This window comes from Dasypus novemcinctus, chromosome 26 (assembly GCF_030445035.2).
Source record: "Dasypus novemcinctus isolate mDasNov1 chromosome 26, mDasNov1.1.hap2, whole genome shotgun sequence".
Taxonomy (NCBI): domain Eukaryota; kingdom Metazoa; phylum Chordata; class Mammalia; order Cingulata; family Dasypodidae; genus Dasypus; species Dasypus novemcinctus.
In genome coordinates this window covers 57,375,310-57,387,924 of record NC_080698.1, presented here as the reverse complement: position 1 = coordinate 57,387,924, position 12,615 = coordinate 57,375,310, and the positions used below count along the sequence as shown (strand labels likewise).

Sequence of the window (12,615 nt, the reverse complement as noted above, 5' to 3'; positions counted from 1 at the left end):
TGGTAATCCAATTTCCCTATGTTAGTCTTTATGGAGCAGTTCTAACTTACAATCTTTGGTGACAGATAAAGGAAATATTGTAACCCTGAAGCCTAAACCAAGCCCAAAAGGGTGCCAGAGAATACAGAGCCAGAACCATTCAATATATAACTCAGTGGGGTTACTGCCCTGCATCCTCAGCTGACCTAAGGTAGAGACAGAACTAGGTACTTCCCTAAAGGCCTCTGTTAACTCCTCAAGATGCCCACTGAAGCAGCCTCAGTGGAATGGCAGGACAAAAATAAGTATCTTGGGAAGCAGATGTGGCTCAAGCAATTGAGCTCCCACCTACCTACCACATGTGGGGTCCCTGATTCAATCTCTGGTGCCTCCTAAAGAAGACAGTGAGCTGGCATGACAGGCAGGCATGGCAAGCTGTTGCAACAAAAGATACAAGAGAAAACATAATGAGAGACACAACAAAGCAGGGAGCAGAGGATCCTGGTACCTCCTAAAGAAAATGAGCAAGACAGCAAGCTGACGTGACAGGCAGGCGCAGTGAGCTGATGTAACAAGAGACACAAGAAGAAAAACATAGTGAAACCCAACAAAACAGGGAACGGAAGTGGCTCGAGAGTAGGTGCCTCCCTCCCTCATTGAAGGTCCTGGGCTCGGTTCCCAGTGCCTCCTAAAGAAACAAGGAAGACAAACACACAGCAAGTGCAAACGAGGGGGTGGGAATAAATAAATAAATAAAAGTAAATCTTAAAAAAAAGTATCTTGAACTGATGAAGGAAGCAATAGCATAGTGGTAGAAAGTAAAGGTTTTGCTGTCACATGCCTGGTTCTGATTCCTGCTAGCCACTTAATAAATGTGAATTAAGTACTTACATTTTCTGAAATTTCAATTTTCCCTTTCTCCCCTTTTTAAAACTGTGAAACATATATACAAAAAGTGTGTCTAAAACATATAGAAACCACCTTCCATGGTTTGGTAGGATGTAATAGGTCATGGCATGTCAGTGATCCTTATGCAACTAGAAAATGGACATTTTGGAAAATGTAGTGGTAAAGAAACAATGAGGACTGGATGAACTAAAATTCCAGAGAAGAGAGAGCTCTTCCTTGGCCATTTTCTGCCTTTGGGGTATTTGCTAATTTTGGATGAAGGCTAAGAATTGATTTTGGGGCAGAAAGAGAAACTCTACTGAAGGAAAGAGAAACCAGTGGTGTTTCTGGTGATCACATGGAGCTGGCAAGACAGATTTGAAACTAGAGGATCTGCAAACAGTCTGATTTTTTCCTTGAAAATGCTAACCATTGGAGTGATCTGGAATTCTAGATCAAACACTTCTAAAAGTCAGAGAGAACTCTCCTAAGGTTGCACAGCATACAGAAGACCAAGTTCCACTAAAATGACAGGCCCTGTCATAAACAAATGAATGGTCTCCCTCTTGAGATATCTGTCAGGTTTTGAAGTTGTTCATGGAAGCTAAAGAGTTAAGCTAAACAACTCTGAAGGGAAAGAAGTGAATCCTGACCATCTTTCAGGACACAGGAGACAGATCCATCAGGCAGTCAATCGAAAGCCTGGGAGGGCCATGCCCAAGGAACAGGGACAAACCACAGATGGCCTGAATCTCACTAAGGCTGCAACTCAGTCCTAGCTCTGCTCAATCTCTTATTGTATTGAGGTTAGCAGTCCCTTGCTCTATCTGTCATAGCAAGGAAAAGCAGAACCTTCTCTGGTAGAAGATATCATTTAGAGCCTACACATTCTTTCCCAAGGTTCAGTGTACAAAAAAAAAAAATGACTGGACATGTGAACAGGCAGTGAAATATGACTGATAAAAGATGGACAAAATGAATAAGAAAATTGGAGAAATTCACCAAAGAACTAGAATCTATGAAAGAAAATAACATGAACACTGTAAAACTGAAAAGTATAATAGTGAAAATAAGAATTCACTAGATGGATTAACATCAATCTGAACAAAGTAGAAGACAGCATTAGTGAAGATGAAGATGAAGATAGGTCAATAAAAATATTCAAAAAAAAATATTCAAACTGAGGTATAGAAAGAAAAAATGAAAAAAGAATCCAGGTTAATATCATAAGAGACAAATGGATAATTGCAATCCCTAAAGGAAAGAAGAATCTGGTAGACACCATATTCAAAATGATATTGGGGAGTAGCTTGATACTCCCCACTCGATAGCTCAAGTGGTTGAGTACCTGCTTCCCATGTACTAGGTCCTGATCTTATCTCTGGTACCACCTAAAAACAAAGAAACAAAAAACAAAAAACCAACTCTCATTGAGGAGCAGATGTAGCTCAGTGGTTGAGCACTTGTTTCCCATGTACAAGGTCCTGGATTCAATCCCTGGCACCTCCCAAACCCAAACCCAAACCCAAACCACAAAAAAACCCCAAAAAAACAAACAACAACAACAACAATATTGACTAAGAATTTTCTAAAACTAATGAAAGACACCAATCCATAAATTCCAAAGGTTCAGTGAATGCCAAGCAGAATAAATGCAAAGAAACCAAACTCAGGGACATCATAGTCAAATTGCTGAAAACCAAGGATCAAGAGAAAATCTTCAACAAAGCCAGAAAAAAGAGGTGCATTACCTTCAAAGGAACCTCAGTGAAACTGACATTTGGTTTTTCAATAGAAACTATGTAAGCCAAATACAATAGAGTGACACATTTAAAGTATGGAAAGAAAAAGATACTGCCAACACAGATTTCTTTAACCAGAAAAAATGTGTCTCATAAATGAAGACAAAATAAAGATATTTGCAGGCAATCAAAGCTAAAAGAATTCATTGCCAGCACAACTACATTACCAAAAATAGTAAAGAAAATAATTTTGGCTAAAGAGAAATTATTCCAAATTGAACTCTGCTATGTCAGGAAGGAATAAAGAACACTGGAAATAGTAATTTTATATATAGTAATATAATTTTGTAAATAAATATAAAAGGCTGCTTAAGCACTAAAAATAACCACAACATAAGGACATGTGAAATATATAACAAAAGTGCATAGGGTGGGAAGAAAGGAATTAAAATGTTGTCAGGTTCTTACATTGTTTGAGAAGTGATGAAAGTATTAAAAAGTTAGCCTGTATTGTCAAGAATGCATATTGAAATCTCTAGAGTAACCACTTAAGATTTCTATATATATATAAAATCATATACACATTCTGTTGGTTCTATTTCTCTGAAGAATCCTAATACACTATTCTTTTAGAACTGCAGCTTCACTGAATGGATAGGAAGTTTCTCCTCCCTCAGAGTTATGTCTCTTGGAAGTCATTGCAGCTACTACTATAGCCTCAGGATTGCCTAGGGATGAGATGTGAGAGAGCAGAGAAGAGAGAGAGAGAAAAATAGGGGTATATCCACACTGTCTGTGTGCTAGGGGTTCCCTTTCCAGTAACTAAGAAAGCTAGATGGTTCCTCTTGGAGGTCTCTCTACTGTGTACCATGCCCACATCTGGGTTTCTAAATTTCCTTCTATTGTATTATTTTGCATTGACTTTTAAATTCTATTTTTTCCCTCTGCTAGTCTGGAACTTTTATACTCTATTGTTTTAGTGGTTAACTTAGAAATCCATTATGGATATTTAACTTTGAAAAAGCTAAATTTAATGATTTCCTTTATTCTCCTCCTTGACAATTCAGGGACCTTGAGATACTAACTCTATTTAATCCTCTCTGGACCTGACTGCCATTATTAATTATACTTTACAATTACATCTTTTACTATTATTTTATCATTTTATTGTTTTACAATAAATTTAAGTATATAAAATTTTATTGTTTATATATATCCATATATTTACCACTTTCTTTACTCTTCATTCCATCTTGCATCTCAGACCTTCAATCTGGCTGGGATCACCTTCTCTGACTGAAAAATTTACTTTAAAATTCCTTTTATAGCCATCTTCTGGTAGCAAACTCCCAGTTTTCCTTTGTCTGAAAATACCTACTGTTGTGGGAAACTCGCTTACCTGTTCCTTATTGTAAATGTTACACCTGTTCTATTGTAGATGTTGCAGTTGTTAGATATTGCAGTTGTTCCCTATTATTGTAGATGATGTTGCAGTTCAGATAGCAAACAGCTGCTTGGTAGTTTCCAATAAATACGAGGTGGAAACTAGGGTCGAGGTTCTCAATTTCAGAAGCTGTGTGTCCCCTAGTCCCATCTCTATCTCCTCTCGTGTCTCTCTCTCTGTCCTTTATTTTGTAAAGTTCTGCATTGCATTCCCTTTGAGCCAACCTATCACTAAGCTGATCTCAGCAACTGGCGCCCAATGTGGGGCTTGAAGGGAAGAAGGTTCACAGCAACTGGTGCCCAACGTGGGGCACAAAGGGAAGCTCAGCATCTGGCGCCCAATGAGGGGCTCTGAACAGGGACCTGAAGGGAAGAAGGATTGCCTTGAGTGAAACTAAAGTTGGTGTGACAGTGCAGAGCCCCGAGTGGTTTGGAAAGCCTTCGAAGTCCTCAAGGGTTTGCTTGTGTTACCCCAGGAGACAGAGAACATCCTGTGTGGATACCAGCTGGTTGAATAAAGCCATACCACAAACACCAAGAGACAATGAAAGTTCCTCTGGAACTCAGAACCTCCAGTCATGCAGATGGAGAGACGGATGCTGAAAACTGCATGACTGCGTCTCATTCCAAAGACTAATGGCTTTACATCAAAGTATCTAAACTACAGAACTTGTTCAAGCCGGCATCATAAAGCAAGTATGGCTTGGGGACAGAAAGAGATTAAGAAATCGAGAGGAGGAAAACTGGAAAAGAAATGCTGAATTATAACAGGAAGCAATGAAGAAATCCTAGATTAATAGATTTGAACTGCTTTTGTGTTTGTTCAATGTCAGTGTGTGTTGTAATTTTCAGTGTGTGTGAAAGAGAATAAGGAAGAAGAGACAGAAAAGGAAGAAAGAGAAAGGGAAAAAGAAAAAGAGAAAGGAAGGAAAAGAGAAAAAGGAAGATATTTTGATATCACCGGATGGTGATATAATTTGATAAATAAAAGGTTCTGAACAAGTTCAAGTGGCCAAAAAAATTAAACAAGCACTTATATTACTACCTAAGTTTAAAATATTAATGAGATCTCTATAGTTGTCTTTTTTTTAAAAGATTTATTTCTCTCCCCTCCCCCCCACCCCAGTTGCCTGTTCTCTGTGTCCATTTGCTGTGTCTTCTTTGTCCACTTCTTTTTTTTTTCCCCCTAAGATTTATTTATTTATTTAATTTCCCCCCCTCCCCTGGTTGTCTGTTCTTGGTGTCTATTTGCTGCGTCATTTCTTTGTCCGCTTCTGTTGTCGTCAGTGGCACGGGAAGTGTGGGCGGCGCCATTCCTGGGCAGGCTGCTCTTTCTTTTCATGCTGGGCGGCTTTCCTCATGGGTGCACTCCTTGTGTGTGGGGCTCCCCCACATGGGGGACGCCGTTGCATGGCACGGCACTCCTTGCGCGCATCAGCACTGTGCATGGGCCAGCTCCACACAGGTCAAGGAGGCCCGGGGTTTGAACCGTGGACCTCCCATATGGTAGACGGACGCCCTAACCACTGGGCCAAAGTCCGTTTCCCTGTCCGCTTCTGTTGTTGTCAGCGGCACGGCAATCTGTGTTTCTTTTTTGTTGCGTCATCTTGTGTCAGCTCTACGTGTGGGCGGCGCCATTCTTAGGCAGGCTGCACTTTCTTTTGCACTGGGCGGCTCTCCTTATGGAGCACACTCCTTGCGTGTGGGGGCTCCCCTATGTGGGGACACCCCTGCGTGGCACAGCACTCCTTGCACACATCAGCCCTGCACGTGGGCCAGCTCCACACGGGTCAAGGAGGCCCAGGGTTTGAACCGCAAACCTCCCATGTGGTAGACAGACGCCCTAACCATGGGGCCAAGTCTTAATAGAATTACTATAAGTTTCTTCATAAAAAATAGCTCTTGCTTAAATTGAAATGAAGTTTATTTTTCTTCATAGGATAAAATGAAAGATGTAAAAGTTAAGTGAATATTGAAAAAGGTAAAAAGTTTGTGGGAATTCTAACTGAAATGTAATAAGGTGTATTTTGTCTTAAAATTGTTAGTGTGGAGATATGCAGGACAGAACTAGCATGTATATAGCAAGTTGTAAAAGTATTGTGATAGTATTCAGTGACATCATGTGTTTTGTAAAAGTATAACAAACATGAATAAATACAAAAAGTACAAAAACTGTGTGAAAAGGTCAACAATGGACTTTTGCAGTTCTTTCAAGGTTTTCTGCCCTGGCCTGATGGCAATGAATCTGGCAGCATAGAAGAAACTTGTGGCAGTGACCCTACTAAGAAACATCAGAGACAATGGTATTTTAAAGGCCTGGAATAGGCAAACAATTGGGACAAGATATAAGGTCCCTGCTACTCTATCAACTTGTTAAATGTTGTTTGGTTGGGTAAGACAGAACTATGCTCTCTGCTGTAATTGATAAAGTATAATGTTTTCTCATGTTAGTAGAATTTGTAATATTGTTGGGATACTAAAAACCTTTTATCTCTCACTAAGATGTGTTAATTAGGAATGGTCCTTCATTGAAGTAGGAGGACACCTCCAGTAGGCTGCTTTAAAAAAATAAAAAAAGAGGGAGAAGGTGGATATTGACTTAGCCTATGAATTGGATGTGGCCCCAGGTCCAGTGAAGATGCTGGGGAAAATGAGATAGTTTTTGATTGAGTACTGGCCTATATAGCCTTGTTGGGAATCTTAAGCCCATGAGAAATGAAAGTCTATTTATTGAATGTCTGCTAGTTGAAAGTCTTATTGTTTGTTGTCGCAATTATGGATTATGTATAAAATGCTTGAATACTAATCAAAATTTTAATAATGTAACATATTGTATACTTAAATGATTTGATGAGCTGTGATATATAAATGTACCTTGTTGAATGTACATGTAAATCTCGTTTTAAGTTTGAACAATCCTGGGACTGAATATGTTGGGAAAAAATTTAATGAGTATTGTTCAAACCTAGAAGTGAAAATATCATGCAGGAAGCTTTGTTAATCAGTGAAATGTCATTTGCATAGACTTTGCAAAAACAAAATGGGGGAAATGTTGTGGGAAGCTGGCTTACCTGTTTCTTATTGTAAATGTTACACCTGTTCTATTGTAGATGTTGCAGTTGTTCCCTATTATTGTAGAAGATGTTGCAGTTCAGATAGCAAACAGCTGCTCGGTAGTTTCCAATAAATATGAGGTAGAAACTAGGGTAGAGGCTCTCAGTTCCAGAAACTGTGAGTCCCCTGGTCCCATCTTTATCTGCTCTCTTGTGTCTTTCTCTCTGTCCTTTATTTTGTGAAGTTCTGTGTTGCCTTCCCTTCTAGCCAACCTATTGCTGAGCCGATCTCAGCAACCTACATTTCATCCTAGTTCTTGAAAAATACTTTCATTGGGTATAAAATTCTAAGTTGGTATTTATTTTCTCCTAGCACACTAAAAATATAATTCTATTGTCTTCTGAATTCCATTGTTCTGTTGAAAAGGCAGCTGTTAATATGACACTTCCTTGAAAGTAATCTTTTCTCTCTGGTTGCTTTTTAAGATTTTTGGGGTGCTCTTCTGTTTCACTATCAGGTTTCTATGTGTTTTTTGTTAACTTATTGTGCTTGGTACTCACTGCATTTACTATATTTGTGCATTGGCATCTTTCACCAGTTTTAGAAACTTCTCTGCCATTATTCCTTCAAATATCACCTTTGTCCCATTCTTTCTTTCCTCTTCTTAAGGAACAATGACTAAACATTAATCCTTCTCACTATCATTCATGTCTCTTAAACGTTTAAAAATCTTTGTCTCCGCGTTAATGTTTGCATGGTATATTTTCTATCATTTTACTTTCTACCTATTTGTGTCTTTGAATATAAAGTATCTCTAATAGATGGCATATAGTATGTTTTAGTTTTTCTTACTCAGTCTGAAAAAAATTGCCTTTTAATTGAAGTGTTTGGCTCATTCCCACTTAAGGTAATTTTGACATGGTTGAATTTGTCACCCATTTTGCTACTTGTTTTCTGTGTTTCAAAGTCTTTGTTCCTCTGCTCCTCCTTTACAACCTTCTTCCTATTTTAATATATCTATTTTCAGTGCATCATTTAAATTCCTGTTAATTTTTGAACTATTTAAAACTTTTTCTTAGTGGTCTCTCCAGATTCTCAATATGTGTATTAACTTATTGCTATCTATTTTGAGTTACTACTGACTTAATTCCCTTAAAATATAGTAACTTTGCTCAAGTATTATCACCATTTCCTTCACCCCACTTTGTGACATTGTCATATATTACATCTACATTTATAAACCAAACAATACAGTACCATAATTATTGCTCTTTGTGAGCATGTATCTTCTAAAGAAACTGAGAAGAAAGAAAACCACGTATTTACATAGTCTTTTACATTCACTTATATATTTATCATTTTGGTGTTCTGCATTTCTTCCTGTGGATTAAGGTTACTGTCTGGTGTCATTTCCTTTCAACCTCAAGGATTTCCTTCAACATTTCTTATAAGGTAAGTAAACTATCAACAGATTATCTTTGTGTCTATCTTTATTTACCTGGGAATGTCTTTTTTTTTGCCTTCAGTTTTGAAGGGCAGTTTTGCTGGACATAGAATTCTTGGTTGACAGGTTGTTTTTTCCCTCACAGCACTCTGAATATATTATTCTACTGCCTTCTTGCCTTCATTGTTTCTGATGACAAGCCACCATCCTAATTGTACTGCTGTTCCCCTCTACATCATGGGTTATTTTTCTCTGGCTTTTAAGATTTTCTGTCTTTCCATAGTTTTTCTATGATGTCTTAGGGGACGTTCTCTGTGAATTTATCCTACTTGTATCTGTACATTAATACCATTTTTTTTTCCATCAAGTTTGGGAATTTTGATCATTATTTATTATTAAAAAAATTCTGCCCCTTTCCCTCTCTCTTCGAGATTCCCATTATATTATTAGTCCTATTAGTAGATTTCATGCTATTATATATGGCTTTTCTTTCTTTGGATTTTTTCTCTGTTCTTCATATTGTACAATTTCTATTGCTCCAGCTCCAGGTTTGTGATTCTTTCTTTGGCCATCTCGTATCTGCTCTTTAAGACTTCTAGTACATTTTTCATTTAGTTTTATACTTTTCAACCCCAGAATTTCCATTTGGTTCTTTTGAACAATTTCTATTTCTTTACTGATGTCATTGTGGAGTCACTGTCATTATATCTTCCTTTACTTCTTTAAAAAATGGCTTAATTCTTTGAACATTTTTTATAGCTTCTTTAAAGTCTCTGACTCCTCAATCCAACACCTAGGCCCACTAAAAGACAGTTTTTTAAAATATTTTTTTCCTCTTGAGTATGAGTTACACTTTCCCATTTCTTTGCATATGTTATATTTTGTTGATAGCTTAACATTTGATAAAATATTACAGCAACTCTTGATTGTGACTTTTTTCCACTGAGGGTTGTTGTTATTTTAGTAATTTGTCTGGATTTTATCTGCAGAATCTACCGCCCCTGTGGTGTGCTGTTGTCTCTGCTTCAGTTTTTAAAAATTCTCAGTTCTATTTTTTAGCCTAGCTTCCTAGGGGTCACTTCTATTTCTGCATGGCTTAGTGGACAGTAAATGACAGTTGTTGGGGTTTTTTTTTTGTAAAGATTTACTTTTTATTTCTCTTCCCTCCCCGCCTCCCCGCTTTCCCAGTTGTCTGCTCTCTCTGCCCATTCACTGTGTGTTCTTCTGTGTCCACTTGTATTCTTGTCAGTGGCACCTGGAATCTGTGTCTCTTTTTGTTGTGTCATCTTGCTGCATCAGCTCTCCATGTGTGCGGCATCACTCCTGGGCAGGCTGCACTTTATTCATGCAGGGCAGCTCTCCTTACAGGGCGCACTCCTTGCGCGTGGGGCTCCCCTACACGGGGGACACCCCTGCGTGGCAGGGCACTCCTTGTGCGCATCAGCACTGCACATGGGCCAGCTCCACATGGGTCAAGGAGGCCCTGGGTTTGAACCCTGGACCTCCCATGTGGTAGGCGGACGCTCTATCCATTGAGCCAAATCTGCTTCCCGATGACAGGTTGTTTGTACTCAAACACCAGTAATATTTCTACCATCTTTTGGTTGGGCACATTCATAGTTCAGGTAGTTTCTAAGGCTGTCCCAATTTATATTTTCTGCCTGGCCCTCTCAGGCCTACCCTGTATAGTCTCCCAGTCAGCAAGGTATGTTTGAAGATCCTGGTCCTTCTTTAAGTCTCCCCTACGAGTGAATGCAGCCAGAGTTGTGTAGAGGTTGGGCATTTCCAGGGACTGCATGTTTGTGCAGCTTCCCTAGCCTCCAGGATGTATGGAGAATTTCTTGAGTTCCTCTATGGTTCTCTCATTTCCAGGACCTCTCTGGAAAATCCCACTTAAATTTCTGGCTCATTCTCTTGTCTGCTCCTTGCCCTAACCAGGACCAAAAGCTCAGGCTAGGAAAGGTGCAGCTTTGCCCATGTAAGCTGTGTGGGTTTTCCATTCCCCATTCCCAAATACATCAGCCCTCTCTGGCAACAAAACTGATAGTTTTCCTAGCCAGCTCCACTCTGGTACACTGTGCTGAATAGGCTGGTATTCAGAATACTGGAAGTTATAGGCATGAATCCTGCAGACTCTTTGAAATCTTAAAGTTCAGCAGTTTTTTATGAATAAACTCAAGTTTTGGTTTGCCTTTGGTTGATTTCTAGAGTCATGAAATGGTTGTTTCTGAGAAATCTGTCCATTTGCATAGCTGTTTGCAGGGAGAGGATGTGTTGACCTTTTCACTTTTCCACATTTTTAAGTCTTCTGTTTTACTTGGCTTTGGCCTGCTAAATTCTTACTGCCAAAAGAGATCTTGGATGCTTTTCAGAAGATTTTAAAAATGTTTTACCCTACATTTTTAGGTATTTTCAGTAGGAACATCAGTCCAGAAGCTAATGAGCCATACAGAACAGAGTTAATAATACTTTGTCACAGTTTTGTTTTTGTCACAGGTTTTATGATTAAACTGTTTATACAAAAAATTCAGCAAAGTGCCTGGAACATAAAAGGGCTCAATAACAGTAGCTGTAACAACATTTGAATACTGATATAGTAAGGATTTCACAAATATTATGTTACTTAATCTTAACCACTCTATGATATAGGCATTCCATTTTTTTTATATTAGTAAAAAAATATTACTAGAAGGACACATTGGTGGTAAGTGGTAGAAGCAGTTTTAAATTCAAATCTACTTAACTCCAAAGCTAGTACCTTTCCTTCTTTACCATGCTGCCTCCTGGGAAGATTTCAGAACCTGCTCTTTTTGAGACAGCCTGTGGAATGTGTCAAGGAGATAGTAAGAAATGAAATGTTATGGAGATTTGGAAGAATCACTTAATTGGCAGTGACCCCAAACACAAGGGAGCACATAAAGATTCCTAAAAGTAGACATGGCTTTTGCTAAGACAGTTAACGAAGGACTGTGAAGGCCTGCATGTCATGAAACGGATAGGGTTCTAGGTTCTTTATATTTACTCAAACTCCAATTATGCACATGGTGAGCAATTAAATCTGAACTAAAACTATCACAAAAATACTAAACAATGGAATTTCATTCCATTCCAAAGCTTATACATATATCTGGGAATTAAGGAGCAAATGTTTGGGAAGTTGATTCTTTTAAGGTTGATTCTTACAAGGTGGTAACATTTACCGAGTGATTATGGATGTAGTCTCCAGTTCTGAATATCCAGAAACTAGCTTCTAAGCTACTGCAAAAGCCTTCCTTAGTTATTCCACTTTCTTTGCTTTGTTCTCCTCACCAAACTTCCCAAAGCATTCTTCAATCCTGCTACTTCTTCGTGATTTCTCACTGCTTAGTATTATTTTCTTAGTTCTTCATTCACAGGCCTTCATAATCTGGCTCCAGCTTACCTTGTCTGTATCTCACAACTCTACCCCGGTGGGTCATTTACTCACTCTTCATCCTCTACCCACCCTTACCACTTCAATAGTCACCACCAAGCCTCTGCTTATGCCATTCTCCCTACCTGTACTTCCTTGCCTTTTCCCACTGGCCCCTTTTCTGGAGCATACTCTTTTTCTCTGGTTCACCTATCCTGATCTTTTAAAAATCTTTAAAATCTTCTTCCTTCCATTCATTTAAAGGGTGTGGGTGTCTTTAGGTGCCTTTCCCCACATAATTTACCAATAAAGATATCATCTTTATTCCACATGTGGCCTAGTTGTGGCTTCATATTAGGGGAAATTCTCATTCTGGTTCAACTGATACAACACCTGTATCTTACTTTTAGCTGCTTCCAACTTGTACTATAATTAGATCAGCAACCCCCTCCCCCCCATTCTAGGCTATCTATCAAAGCTCAGGTATTTTATCTTCTGGGTCTATAATATATATTGTAACAAAGTAAGGAACATATACAGAGACAAAAACTGTAATCGCAATGAGTCTCATAACTGAGGTAGTAAAAAATTATGTTGCATAATGTTCTTGCTCTTAAATCATAAAACAACAATTAGTATTTGAGGACATTAATTTTTTGCTTCATGCTATGCAA

The 12,615-nt window shown here is 38.6% G+C and overlaps 1 protein-coding gene across 1 annotated transcript in view; it reads right to left on the bottom strand.

The window, feature by feature from the left end:
* The window catches only part of KBTBD12 (kelch repeat and BTB domain containing 12), a 114,565-nt gene that overhangs the window by 84,410 nt on the left and 17,540 nt on the right, over positions 1-12,615 (bottom strand). The gene's annotated exons all lie outside the window — the stretch shown is intronic.